Source organism: Rhinatrema bivittatum, chromosome 3 (genome assembly GCF_901001135.1).
Source record: "Rhinatrema bivittatum chromosome 3, aRhiBiv1.1, whole genome shotgun sequence".
Lineage (NCBI taxonomy): Eukaryota > Metazoa > Chordata > Amphibia > Gymnophiona > Rhinatrematidae > Rhinatrema > Rhinatrema bivittatum.
The window spans coordinates 492,235,883-492,251,003 of record NC_042617.1 but is presented as its reverse complement, the minus strand read 5'-3'; positions in this window follow the sequence as shown (position 1 = coordinate 492,251,003).

Sequence of the window (15,121 nt, the reverse complement as noted above, 5' to 3'; positions counted from 1 at the left end):
ATGTGTTCTACTTTTTGGGATACTTTATATTTCTTAAAAGCTGCTTTTTTTTTTTTGCTTTTATTACATCAGCCACTTCCTTTGGACACCAGATTGGATTCTTATTTCTCTTACTTTAGTTTACTTTTCTAACATACAAATGTGTTGCTTTTGTAATTGCTCCTTTTAGTTTGGGCCACTGTTGTTTGACCTCTCCCATTTTCTCCCAGTCTTCAAGTTCTGCCTCCAGATATTTCCCCATTTTGACAAAGTCTGTTTTTTTGAAGTTCAAGACTCAGGTCTGTTTGACTCTTCTCTGGATCCTATTTGCAATATCAAATCATACTGTTTAATGATCACTGGTGCTGAGGTGGGCACCCACCCGGACATTAGAGACATTATCCCTGTTAGTGAGCACTAAGTCAAGTAAAACTCCCTCCCTCGTGGGTTCCATTACCATTTGTTTGAACAAAGCCCCTTGCAGGGCATCCACTATCTCTCTACTTCTGTTAGATTCTGCAGAAGGGATACTCCAGTCCACATCTGGAAGATTAAAATCACCAACAATCAACATTTCCCCCTTCTTTCCCACCTTTATAATGCATTTGATCAGATCTCTGTCTAGTTCTTCCGTCTGAGGCAGAGGCTTGTACACCACTCTAGTAAAAATGGATGTACCGTCATCTTTTTTTTAGGACAGCCCATAATGCTTCTTCTCCACCCCACTTTCCTTGCAGTTCAGTTACTTGGATATATCATTTTTGACATAAAGTGCTACTCCTCCCCCTTTTTTGTCCTTTCTGTCATTCCTTAACAAGTTATAGCCTGGCATGGCCGTATCCCAGTCATAAGAATCCGTGACCCATGTCTCCGTGACAGCAACAACGTCCAAGTCTGCCTCCACCATTAAGGCCAGCAGGTCTTGGATTTTATTGCCCAAACTGCAAGCATTTGTAGACATAGCTTTCCAATTTTTCTCCTTTGCTATGGAGAAAAATTTGGCACCATGAAATAAATGGAATATCGGCCCATATTTACTTGAGAAGTGGACACTGGAATCACAGCCCATAGGCTGAGGAGTCTTGACAACATAACCTCCACGGCCTGTCTCTTCTGAGGAGAGTTGCAGGGAGACACCATGAACATGTCCCAAGGAACACTGCGAAACTCCAGCGCATAGCCATCTATCATCACCTACAGCACCCACTGGTCTTTCGTGATCTCGGCCCACCTCCTAAAAAAAAAAAAAAAAAAAGAGAAAGATAGATGAACTCCTATCTCCATAACCTAGATGGGGAGGGGGGTGGTACACCTTCATTGTGAGGCTTGGGGTGCTCCACTACCTGAGCCTGCACCCCATCTGGGCTACATGGGATGAAAGGACAGAGATCTACCCAAAAGTTGAATCCTCTAATAAGTTGCTCCTCTGTAGGATTAAAAACACCTGAACCCTCTTGTGCTGAAGAATATTGGCGCTTATTTGTTATCCTCTGGTAAATGAGCAACTGGGGACTCACCCCACTTATTGGACATTTTCTCCAGCTCACTCCCACATAACAGCGAGCCTTTAAAGGGCAACTTCGTAAGGATAGACACGAGGTTGTACCAGCCGACCAATTTCTCAGCCATAGTTGATGCCTAGCCACTATTAACGAAGCCATCCCTTTGGCCAAAGTGTGGACCGAATTGCAGCCCGCATCTGCCAAAAAGGCAGCTGCTAGTTCCATCACTTCCCTGGAATTCACCCCAGATTCAGCCTCCTAAAGAGCAGTAAACAAGAATGAACCACCAGGGAACAACAGGAAACTATCTGCAAATTCATTGCCATTGCTTCAAAGGCCTGCTTGAAGATAGTCTCAATTCTCCTATCCTGAGCATCCTTCAAGGCCGCTCCCCCTTCTATGGGAATAGTCATCCGCTTGGCAACAGCACACACAAACAAATCCACCTTCTGAAAATATAATAGCTCTCTCGCAGCTGGATCCAGGGGGTATAGTCCATCCAAGACTCATCCCTCTTTAAAATTAGCTTCTGTGGCATCCCATTCAAGATCAATTAATTCTTCCAATAGCTCCCATAATAGGGAAGAAGCATGAGGCTTTTTTCAAGGAAATTGACTGAGCCAAAGAAGGATCCTATTTTGGATTCGGCCCCAGGTACTCCCAGCATCTTTAATGTCTGGGAAAATCAGAGCTGGTAACTCATCTCTATGAAAGAGCCTCAACATAGTTCTTTATGGCTCCAATTCCAGAGAAATTTCCCCATCTTCCAGGGAGTAAGGATCGGTCTCATCATGTGTGTCATCTGGCTCCCTATTGGGAAGGCTGGATCAAGGCTACCCCAGTGCTTACCCGCAGCACCAGGCATGCAGATTCAGACAATGGCTTCTACGAAGTATACGGGTCGTAACGATATGGTGCATTACTTAGACGATTTCTTGTTGTGGGACAGAGTTAGTATAGCTTATATCAGGATTGGTTAGCTGTTTTTTTTTTTTTTTAGCAGTAACTCGTTCTTTAGGGATGCCGATAGTGCAGGACAAAACGGAAGGGCCATCTACTATGCTTACTTTCCTGGGTATTTAGTTGGATTCAGTAGGAATGTCGCGTTTGCCTTTGGATACAGTTGTCAAGCTGCAGGGATTGGTGAAGTTAGGGAGAAAGGTGACTCAGGTGACTTTAAAACAGATGCAGTCCTTGATTTGTTCACTTACTTTCCAGGCCGGGTGAACTCGCTGGGCAGGGTGTTTATACTCAGGCTGTCTGCGACGACTATTGGTGCGGGCAGGACTTCATTTTATTGTGGTGAAGTGGAGTGTGAGGGAAGAACTGGGTGTTTGGGAGGGTGTCTTAAGAGTCCTTTAATGGGTTTGTTTTCATGCAGGAAGGGGAAGTATTTAATGGAGAGTAGGAGTTATATTCGGAGGCAGCGGGGCATTCGGCTTTGGTATACTGTCAAGTTGATTGGTGTATGGAGCGATGGCCAGAGGCTGGCAAACAGGAGCGTCTTACAAAAAAACAAAAAACAAAAAAAAACCACACATCACCTTTTTAGAGCTGTTTCCTATAGTGGTAGTGCTTGTTATTTGGGGACATAGACTGTGGTATGACAACTTAGGGGTGGTGCAGGTAATTAACTGGCTGGCTGCTAAATGTGTATAAGTGTCTAGGCTGTTGCGGGAGTTGGCAATGGAATGTGAATATCACGGCTAGGCATGTGCCAAGTACTCGGAATGTGATTGCAGATGCTCTCTCTCGTTTCAAGCGGAAGGTCTTTCAGACACTGGCACAAGAGAGTTCAACGGGAGAGCATTCCCGGAGTAGCTGTGGCAGCCGGGTTGTCGGAAACGTAGAGATTAATTCAACAATTCATAGATCCGACCACAGGGAAGTATTATGCAGTAGGCAGGGGAGTAGTGTCTTGATTCTTGCAGACGCTAAGGATGGAGAGGAGGGATGGCTTGCGAATATGATATCGTCCAGTCATACTGTAGGTAAGTGGAACAGATATTCCCTTGCGTCAGTGCATTCTCAGTGATGGTCACGTTACGAGGTACAGTCCTTCCGGGCAGCATTTGCTCTTGCCTTTTTTTCGGTGCACTGCAAGTGAGCAAATCAGTTGCACGCTCCAAGGTCAGTGTCAGTTATGGGCTTTTGGGACAACATGTATGAAATAGGATTTGGTGGGGAAGACGGGAGACTAATGTCCGTTTTTTCTTTTGCAGACCCACAGGGGGTGTCTTGTTAGCAGAAATGTGCTTGGGTCGTGGGCCATTCCTTCATGAAATGGACTCAGTGCTGGGCGGTGAAGCATCCATATGGAGCAAATCAGACCTTGGATAGCACCACTGGAACACGGTCATTGGTTACCTCAGAAACAGTGACATTTGTGCAGGTTCTATCTTGCTTGCCTCAGTCAGCAAGAAGCAGCGAGGCAAACGGCAGCAGTTTGTTTTCCCTCCCTCCATTAAAGATGTGTATTATTTATTATTTATTTATTTAACAGTCTTTTATATACCGGGGCACGTTAAAAACATCACCCCGGTTCACAATGTAACGTAACGTAGCAACAGGCTTTACAATAATTTAGGAAAGATAAACATAAAACATTATTTAGCTTTACAATAAATTAAAATATATAAACATTATGACAACTAACTGTACAGGCAGGGCAAGAAGGATTGTTCTTTTGCTGCAGTGGAGGTAGAAACCCGAGCCCTAAGCGATGTGTTTGTATTGGATTGTAAAGGACATTGGAAGGGGGGGGGGGGGGGAAGAATCTCTTGTAGTTTGGAGCTGCTACACAGGATGGCCTATGAGCAAGGCAGGGGGGGGGGGGGGGGGGCCAATGCTCAGGCCGCAAGCTTACCCTCACTGGGGCTGCGGCAGGGTAGGTGGGAGAGGAGTGACGACAGTCTTACCACTGGAATGCGGTGGTAAGCGAAGAGGATCAAGGAGGAGGAGGAGGAAGAAGAAGAAGAAAGGGGGCAGGGTTTTTTGCATTGTTTGTATAATAAGTTTGGGGGCTCGGGTTATGTTATGTAATAAACTGTGGCCTTGTTTTAAAGCCATAGAGGTACACTGTAATTCTTGTACAAGGGGGTGGGGAGAACGATGGCGAGCAAGTCTTGCTTCCCTGTGTTAAAAAGAGGAAGACTGCCAGGCCACAAGCGAAGCCCATCCCACTCACTGCAGAAGAAGAGGGAGGCTTCCGGGCCATAAGCGGTGGAAGACAGTGAAGAGAGCGGCCGGAAAGCCACAAATAAAAGCTGAAGAGGGAGAGGGCCAGAATGACCACACACAAGCCTATGTGATTGAGAGTGGAAGGGGTGTGTGAATGTATGTAAGTTAGAGACTGGGAGCCTGTGTATGTGCATATGTATGCATGTAAAAGACTTTGAGCGTGTGTGTGTGTGTGTATATGGGAGTGAGGGTGCATGTTTGTGTGTGAGAGGGAGTATGTATGAAGGGGTGTGTGAGAGTGTGTGTGCAAGAGAGAAAGGGGGTGCCTATGTGAAAGAGAAAGAGGGGAACCGGAGATCACTGAAGTTGGGGTGGGGGCGGGGTGCAAAACGAATTAGCCACCCCGGTGCCAAATACTTTAGGTACGCCACTGAGTATTACTCTCTCCCTTCCCATGGGTTGTGAGTGCTAACTCCACAGCTTGCTCAGCTTCAGCCAATCCAGGGAGTGGAAGACCTGAGCCAGGAATTGAAGTACACAGCAATGCAGCTGAGCTAGTCACAAATCAAACATTTTTAATAATCCTCAATTTAAAAGTCTTCTGTGTAAATTGCCATTTTCATATGAACCTTGATGATAATAAACCCTTAATAAAATAATCTATTTAAAATCCAGTCTAGTGTACCCTATTTTTCTCTCTGTAGACTCAGCATCTCATGCAGAGGGTTTTACTAAACACAGTTTACATAAATCACTTTTAAACTCATCCCCATAGCATTATACCTCATTTAATGGGGCATTTTATCTGCTTGCCAACGACACCTCATGTGTTTCATTCCCATTTCTTAGGCTGAGTCATGCCAACATTAAGAATTTTTTTAAACCTAAGTAAGAACTACAAATGTGGCCACCGACTTCATTGGCATGTGACACAATGTCATCAGAACGAGTCTGGGTTACACACTGCTCTCAGCGGAATTTCCTACAGCTGTAGCTGCAGCTTGCCAGGGTTAAAAGTAAATGTCAGCCTGTAATGACCTACAAGGAAACTGCAGGGTTTTACCAGGCAGAGTCTCCTGATTCTGCTCCAGCTGTCTGAGACACAAACCCAGGATCTGTTTTGCTTTCTTTCTTAACAGAGCACTAAAAGGAGCAGACGTTTTGCTGTTTCCAAGCAAAGGTAAATCAATCAGTCAGTAAATAAGCCTTGAGAAGAGTTGGTACGCACAATCAAATACACAGACAAGCACAAAAATAAAATAAATGAGAAAGAGAGACAGTGATCGGATGTCTGGGTAGACGAGTTGGGAGAGGTTGCCTGAGCATACTACTTCATCCTGGTTGAGAGAGTGGATTGTCTTGCTAGTGCTGCTGGCTTGGCTTTCCCTGTTCTTGCCGATAAGATGTGATGTCCCCGAAAAAGAGAGAATCAGGAGAGCAGAGTGTTACGGGTCGGGCTGCTGCTCAGGGTTGCCAGGTTTTCATGAAAGAACAAGCACTTTTATCCAAAAAAAAGCCCAAAACACATGAAATTGAAACACCACTGTCTGTGAGTTGCATAGATGACAAAGCTTAACTTTTTGCATGTTTCTCTGTTTTAGCATGTTGCAGAAGGTCTGCATGATGTGCACGAATGTCACACTTACAAAGTTTGCACATAGCCTTATTCTCATTGCTGAAAACAGGCTGAATCCATGCTTTTAGTTCATGTTCTTCTTTCCATGCTTTGCAGTACTTTTTACTGTACTTAGCCCAGTTCTTTACTTTAGCCATAGTAGATCAAAACCATTTAGTAGTGTAGCAGCCAAGGACGGAAACAGTAGGTATGGACAAGGCTTTCTTACAGAGGTGATTCTTCTACAGGGAGAAGAAATGAAAGGAAAAAAAAGCAAAATTAGATGAAAGCAAAAGTGGTGTAGAAAAAAAAAATAGCATTACAAGTTTCCATGTCACATTTTTTACCTGGAGTCAGCAGGTATGGACAAGCTTTATTTTTGTCAAAATAAGGATTTTTTATTTTTTTTTTTATAAAGGTGATCTGCTACAGTGAGAAGAAATGAGAAAAAAAAATATAGATGAAATCAAGTGGAATAGAACAGATTATTTATTTATTTTTAACTTTTATATATAGAGGTTCCTGTATGGGAAACAAATCACCCCGGTTTACAAAAAAACCTGCAACTTCGCACAAAGGCAGTACATAAAACATGCGAGTATAAGAACAGGTACAACTGGTACATAAAACAAGTGAATACAAGAACTGGAACAAGGAACATAAACTGAATTTTCTAGAATATGAAACGGTCCAGGAGATTGCATCATTGAAATTAATGGGAGAGTTTATACAATCGAAACTAAAAACGGGTATCATATGCGGGTAAAAGGTTAAGTACGTTGAGTTATAGGATGAGAGAGTACAATGGGTGAGCATACATTGGGACCTGGATAAGACTTATTAAAACCAAGGCTGGGGTTAAGTGGAAGTACATTGGGGATTGGACAAGAATGTTAGTAAACCAAGGCCAAGGTTAAGTGTCAGGGAAAGCTTGGATGAAAAGCCAAGGTTTTAGTTTTCTGCGATTGGTTTTGAAATGGTATTCGGGATGGAGATGAGAAGGTTCGTCGGTAATGGGTCAGACGGGTGGAGGAAGGCTTGAGTTTGAGAATATTTTCTCTCTCAAGAGAAGAAGTGGGCTCGAAGGATTCAAGACTAGTGGTTTGATGAGGCAGGATCATGAGAGAGGGAATAGGTGGGAGACTGAGTTGTAAGAGGGTCAGTCAGGCTGGAGATTTTTTTCTTGAAATAATTGGCCAGTTCACTGGCTTTGTTGAGTGCTTGGTTGTCTAGGATGATGGGAGGGGATGGTTTGGTGAGTGTTGAGACATATGAAAATAGTGCCTTCGAGTCAAAGATGAAGTTGTGGATTTTTTTTTTTAATAAAAATCTTTGTTCTGAGAATGGCATTCCTGTAGGTGTTGAGGAGGGATTTGTGGATGGCTTGCGTCGTGGTGGAGGGGTTTTTCCTCCAACTTTGTTCTTTACTTCTTAGTTCTTGTTTAAGAGATTTCAATTCTGGGGTGAACCATGGTTTCCTGTTGTCCGAAGAGGGATGTAGAATTTAAAGGTGGTCGGGCAGATTTGGTCCGCAGTTTTATTGGTGATATTGATCCATGAGGTAGTAACTGCGATTGCGTCTGATAGGCCAAGATGAGTTAGTTCCTTGGAGAGCTGTTCGCTGAGTAGGTCTGGAAAGCAGAGTTTCCTGAATTGGATGGTAGTTTTCGGGAAGGGTTGAGGTGGGTGCTCTTTGATCTCTAGAACAGTGGATATGGTCCGGTGGTCCGACCAGGGGACTGGGGAGCAAGTGGGATTAGAGTAGATGGAGATGTTATCATTAATGAAGATAAGGTCCAAGGTGTGGCCCGCTTTATGCGTGGGGCTGTTAATTTGTGTGAATCCCATGTAGCTGAACGAGGTGAGAAAGTTTCACAATTGTGGGATAGTGGGAAGGCGTCCACATGTATGTTAAAGTCTCCCAAGATTATAGCTGGTTTGTCGGCATTGATATGTTTGGCTATGAGCTCGATCGTAGGCGAAGGGTCTGATTCTAGGGTTCCTGCGGGGGTGGGGGGGGGCAGCATAGGTAAGGCAGATTTGTAGATGCTCAGATTTGAAGGAGAATTCAAGCTTTGTTGTTGTAAGGTTAGACCTAATTCATTTTTTGCAGCTAAAAGGAGCCCTCTTTTTTTGGGTCTGGGGACTGAGATGAGGTCATAAGATTGCGTGGGAAGCTGATTCATTAGTACTGTATCGGTGGGTTTAAACCATGTTTCCGTGATTGCACAAATGTCTGGGTTAACTTCAACCAGATAGTCATTAAGGATGTGGGGTTTTTGTTTAGAGAGCGACTGTGCATTGAATAGTTAGTGTAGAGTGAGAGACCAAGAAATTGAGTAATTGGAGAAATCATTATAGGAATTAGCCTTTGTCGTGTGATGGAGGAGACGCAGGTTTCGTATGAATTCTGAATTTGTTCTTGATTATGGGGATGGCGAATGAGTGCATCTTTATGCAGCAGCTAAGGGTGAAAATGGAAAGAGGGAGTAGAGCTGCTGTTCTAAGGATGGCAGACTTCTGCCACTGGTAAGTTGGAGGGGGGAAGTAAGATGAAAAGAAAGAAATCCTGATAAAGGCAGCAAATCAGAGACTGAATCTGAATCTCACCTCACTTCAGAACTGCTTCGGAGCTTGGAGTTGGGTTGAGGCCTTAAATCTGCTGCGGTCGCGGTTTTGTGCAGTCACCGGTGCGAATGCAATTTGAATGGCTGGATCTGCAGGACGAAGATGGAGGGCCTTAGGGGCGTAGAGAGGTCGCAGGTCGCATGGACGGTGCAGGGGCCTTCTGCAGTGTGGGCGAGACTGAATGTGAATTACCCAGATAGTTCCGCGCAGCCGGCGCTTAAGCCTGTCTCCCAGCTCCCCGATCTTGGCCTTATCCGAGGGGTAGTGTGGATTGTTTGGCTGCTTGCAAGGGAGACTGGAGAGATTGTAGTTGGTTTGCGGTGGTCTGAAGTAATGCCTTGTGAGGAATTGTGACTGTAGCGAGAAAGGGGCTGGGGCAACACTACTGTGCTACACGAAGGGGCCTGCCCCTTTGTCGCGCGGCCCCTAGCTGCTGTGTAGATTTAAAGGCCAGCCGGGGCTGTCCCCCAATTGGCTGTACGGTGTCGGCTCACTGGATTGGCTGCCAGTGTGGAGGAGGAATAGGCCCGAATCGGAGGGGGCTGCCTCATTGTCTACGCAGGGAGCGGCTGTGGGTAAGTGAGGTTTAATGGCCTTACCCCGGCAGGTCTCCGGCGCCAATCGCGCAGGCCTAGCTTTCTCCCTGATCGCCACGATGTGAAAGGTGTTAAAAAAATAACCACCAGCCCCTCACACTCATTCCCTCCTCTGAGCACATCCCTGGCCGCCACACACGCATTCCCCTCTCCAAGCAAATCCCTGGCACCCACACATTGATTCCCCACTCCCTACCCCCTCCGAGCACATCTTTGGCCCCCACATTGTCATTCCCCCCTCCCAACATACTAATTCCTCCCCTCCTGATATCTGGCAGTAGCTGGACAATCAGAAGATTCCTTCTCTGTTGCTTGCTGCAATGCAGTGCTGGGTCTGCCCACAAATGACCTATTTTATTGGAAGGCGTCCTGCTCTGGCCAAGAAAAAAAAAAGCATCCAAAAACTGTACTGCCCACATCCCGTGGGTTAAGAACGGACCAGAATTCAGAGGTCAACCTTTCGATAAACAAAATGCCTCAATCGTTGGAGGCTGCGATCTACAGAGCCACGTGTACTCCCTCCCAGTCTAGAGAAGGGCAAGAAAGAAGAAGAGACAGAGAGTCAGTGTAGTCAGTCTACTCAACGGGTCACACTGCCCAAAGGCAGAAAGGAATCACTGGCACAGCCAGTGTCTTTTAGCACATCATCACAGATCCGAGTCACCGAGTGGGGGAAAGGAAGGGGTGTGGGGAAGTGGAGGAAGGCAGAGGACGCAGTCGACCACCCAGTCAGCTATAAATAGTGGGATTTTGTTTCTGTGCATGGCGACTGCGTGCTCTGCCCATAAGCGGGACTGCACCAAGGAGCGAAAGAACATCCCGCACGGGGCTGGTTCTTCGCCGGCCAGTTTCGCCTCCCTGGTGCACTGGATGGTATGCTTTGCCTCCACCAGGAGATAGTTGACGAGGCGGGCTCGACTTTGCACCAGCGGGTGCCTTGATGCGGCAAAGCCATAAACAAGGAGATGGGGGGGAAAGGACAACCAAAAGTGTAAAAATAAATTTTTTAGAAATGTAATGAAGGAGGTGAGGCGGGGACAAGACCAGTAGGTGTGGGTGACAGATTCCCAAGCCTGGCAAAAGGGGCAGGCCGTGGAGCTGGTAATGGCCTCCATCATGCCACCTGTGAGAATTGCCCCATGTGCCACCCTCCATGCCAGGTCCACACTTTTCCTAGGGGTGGGGGAGGTGTAGAAAGATCCTTATCGTGGTCCTCTATCACCACTGATCACGCTCCTCCAGACTGTGTCGGGGCGCGAGGCGAGTTCCAGATAGTGGACTGTATGGACCAGGAGGCAGTAAAGTGCCTTCCGGCGGATAACCTCGAAAGGGGCTGTGGGGAAAGAGTGCAGCCTACTGAGACTCTTGGCTGGAAGGGGGCAGGCGAAGGGGGGGTCCCTCTTAATGGGGCCTATACTCAGGTCCAGAGGAGGGGGGATGGAAGAACGGCAGGGACCTCCGGCCTGTGGACCCCCCCCCGAGAGAGCGGACTGAGTTACCCTCGCCTGGGTGAACCCTATGTCGATGGGGGCGGGGGATGCTGACGGCCATCCACTGTGCCAGAGTAGACTGAGGCACCTCTGGTCACCCCCAGTCAGGGGCCTGATCCGCAATCTCAGCGGTTCCGGCCGAGGCCAGCCGACGGCATACCGCAGAGGACTCCAAACGGGGTTGTTCAAAGAAGTTCTCCATGGGGTCCGCCGGCCTCCTCATCACGGAAACCATGCTCCAGGACTTAAAAAGTTCGATAGAAAGACAGCAGCGACAAGAGGCCGTGTTTGTACTCTCTCGCATTGATCACAAAACAGCTGCCAGTCGTACTGCAACCCGCCCACCTGGTGAAAGAAAAAAGCTGCCAGAGGGCGCCACGGGGGCGGTGGGTCTGCCTACAGGAATCTCTGTAGGGCCTGGAAACAGAAGGTGTGTGTCTGGTTCTTCAGACACACAAGGCCCTGTCCGCCCTCCTCCAATGAAAGAGACAGGTTACCCACAGACACCCAGTGCCTCTTGCCGGCCCAGAAGAAATCCAGCAACTTTCTCTGGGTCCGGACAAGAAACTCCGCGGGGGGAGTCAGGGCGGTCAGCTCGTGCCGCATGCTGGCCACAAGCTGATTCGCCACCAAAACCCTCTCGTGGGGTGACACTAACCATAGCAGCCCCACCCACGACCTCAGGCGAACGTCGACTTTCTCATCCAGCTCCTGCCAGTTGACCATGGAGCTGGATGACACCCATGGAGAGATGGAGCCATGGAGAGATGGACACCCAGATATTTTAGGGTCTCCCGGCTCCAAGAAAAATTAGCAAACTCGCTCGGGAGCACGTCCCTCTGCTGCAGTCCTATCACGAGCCCCGAGCATTTGGCCCAGTTGATCTTGGCGGAGGATGCGGCTGTAAACACCCGCTGGCAGGCTCACATCCTTGCCATATCAAGCGGGTCACGGATCATGAGGAGCATGTCATCGGCGTAAGCGGATAGGGTGAGGTGAAGTCCGGGGTCCTGCAACATTAAACCAGTGAGCTTCCTGCGCAGTGGGCATAGGAAGGGTTCAATGGCCAGCACAAGGGACAGCCCTGACGTATTCCCCTTTTAAACGCCAGGGGTGCTGTCAAGGACCAATTGACCTTAACTAGGCACTCTGCGGATGCATACAGGAGGCGGAGAAGACCCACGAACCGGGGGCTGAAGCCGAATTCCTGCAGGGTCTGCATGAGATAGCAGTGATCCACCCTATCGAAGGCTTTCTCCTGGTCCAAAGACAGAAATGCCACAGACAGGTCCTTCCTATGACAGTAATGGAGAAGATTCCGGACTAAAAAGATGTTATCAAAAATCGAGCGGCCTGGGACCATGAAGGACTGGTCCGGGTGGATCACCTGAGCGAGCACGGGCCCTAGCCGCAGCGAAAGCGCTTTGGCCAGGATTTTGTAATCCGTGCACAATAGAGAAATGGGGCGCCAGTTCCGCAAGTTGCGACCATCCCCTTTCTTGGGGAGCAGCATAAGTACTGCGTGGTGACATGACAGCAGCAACTCCACGGTCTCCAGAACTTCCGCCAGGACCCGCAGGAGATCAGGTCCCAGCAGGTCAAAAAATGGCGAAAAAATTCTACCGTCAGCCCCTCGATGCCCGGCGTTTTGTTGTCGGGCATCCCGTTCAGGGCCTCAGAAAGATTCGCTAGATTCAAGGGCATGTCCAGCTTGTTTCTGCTGCTCTGCCTGATGGCGGGGAAGCCCCTCCCACAAGACCTTGCAAGCGTTCGGGTCAACAGGTTCCGGAGAGAAGAGGGTCGAGTAAACGTCCCAGACCTCCGCCCGAATCCTCTCCGGATCGCTGGAGGGGGCCCCGTTGGCAGCCACCAGGGCTGTGATCTGCTTCTGGGCACCCCCCTCCCCCAACCCAAAGAAGAAGCGCAAGCTGCAATCCATCTCCCGAAGGAAACGGATGCACGATCATACAAACGCCCCCCAGCCTCGCCGCTCCTCGAGGTGACGGAGGGTGCGCTTCTTCTCCATGTACTCGTCTCACAGAGCTTGGTCCGCAACATCAGAGAGGTCTGCTTCGAGATCCAACACTTCCTCCTGTAGGCGCCAGATCTCTCCACTTCACTCCCTGTTAACACCCCTGGCGTAATCCTGAAAGAGCCGTTTGAAGTGGATTTTCCCCACATCCCACCATAGGCACCGTGAGGCAAAGTCCACCTCAAAAGGTGCGCCATTCCACCCAGATCTCCCGGACCGCCGCCACGAGGCCCTCCTTCCCCAATAAGGAGTTGTTGAAATGCTACTGGGTGGCCCGAAGCCCAGCCGAGCCTCACCTTCACATACACCAGATGGTGGTCCGTGAAGGCCGCCACCTCAATGGCACTCGAAAGGGTCTGTGACGTAGAACTGGTCGATCCGAGATCGGCTGATTCGTTCCTCCAGCACCCGGACAAAGGTGAAGGAGGGGGAGCCAACCGGGTGACACAGCTGCCAGACATCGACCAGGGAGAAGCGACGAACCGTCTTCCCCAAGTATGCGGCGTAGGTCACACTCCAGACCGGAACGGTCTAGCCTCTCGAGGATGCAATTAAAGTCATCCCCGAGCACCACCTCCTCCGCCGCATCCAAGGTCTGCAATAGGGTCGAAAACCGGCGAAAGAACACCAACTTGGTGGATCTGGAGGTCGGGGCGTGCACTTTGATCAAATTGACCGTGCAGCCCTCGACGCAGAACCGCAAGTGCAGCATCCTGCCTGGCACGACGGATCGGACCCCCAGCACCTCTGCCTGCAGGGACTCCGCAAACAGGACAGCCACTCCCCCGGCACGTCCGGCGTGGCTAAAGAACGCCGCGCCACTTCAGGAGCCAGTCAGTCGCGCTCTCTGGAGTGGAATGGGTCTCCTGCAGGAGACTGACGGGGTACCCTCCCCTCCGAAGATAGGAGAGTACCCAGCTCCTGCGGAGGCCGTCCCTGCAGCCGTTGACATTCAGAGTGCTGATAGAGCAATCCTCTGTCAGGAGAGACCATCGCCAAACCTGACTCCCCTTAGGGTGTCAGTTTGGCACAGAACCTCCGGGCCCTCTTAGTGTCCTTGGACCCTGAAGGTTTGCACCCCTCGAGGTAGCTGACCAGAGCTCCGGCTACTCTGCGGAGTCGCTCACCGTTGGGCCAACTCTCTAGTGCCTTTGCCATCCTAAACTTCCAACTCCGGTTACCCCGCAGTAGCCGGTACAACTCCATGACCGTGCCCCGCACGGAGTGGTCCGATAGGACATCTCCTGCCCCAGGGTGAAAGAAAGTAGAGGTACCCAGTTCTGGTGCGCTGGAGGAGACCCTCACCACCCAAGGCGATGTACTGTCGCCGAACTCGCTATCGCTGGTGGCGTGTTGGCCCCCCAGGTCTGGACACAATCCAGGTGGCGGCATCTCAGGCAGCATCACCGAGTCCCCCGGTTCACCTCGAGAGGACGCCAGAGTAATCTGTTCTGGGTTGGCAGTGGGTTCACCCATCTCAAAGTCAACATCTCCCTCATCAGTGGTCGGGTCAGACCCCCCTCCCCCAACTTTGGCCGGGAGTCCCGGGGATAAGCCCCGGGGTAAAGCCTGGCTCTCCGTCTTTACCAGGCTCCTCTCCTCTCCAGATACTGCACTAAGAGGTGCCTCGCATTAGGTGGTGATGAGAGGGGAGGGGGATCCCTCGGGAGGTCGGGACAGGGGCCAAAGCGGAAAGGGATGCAAGCATCCTCCATTGCCGGATCCAGGACGGAGCTGAAACTCAGGTCCAGAAGAGGTAGAGCGTTTTCATCCAGAGACATCTGGGGAGGCAAATCGTGCTCCCAGAAGTCAGTGGTTCGCCCGGGGTGAGCCTCAGCGCCCTCCTCTCAGCCTTCATCCAGGCCTTGGCTTGATGATCATCCCTGCTGGTCTTTGCAACCTGGGCTACAGGCCTGACCAGGGGCTCCTGGTGTCTTTTGCCAAGGCCCGATGGCGGGACAGCAGGGGCACCACTGAGAAAAGTCACTGAGCCAACTCCGTCCTGCGATCTCGTGGCCACTAAATGCAGTTTAATGACTCTTCGCCAGTACGGAATGAGGTGATAAGACCTGGAGCCCCATCTTTCCGTTCCTCACTGC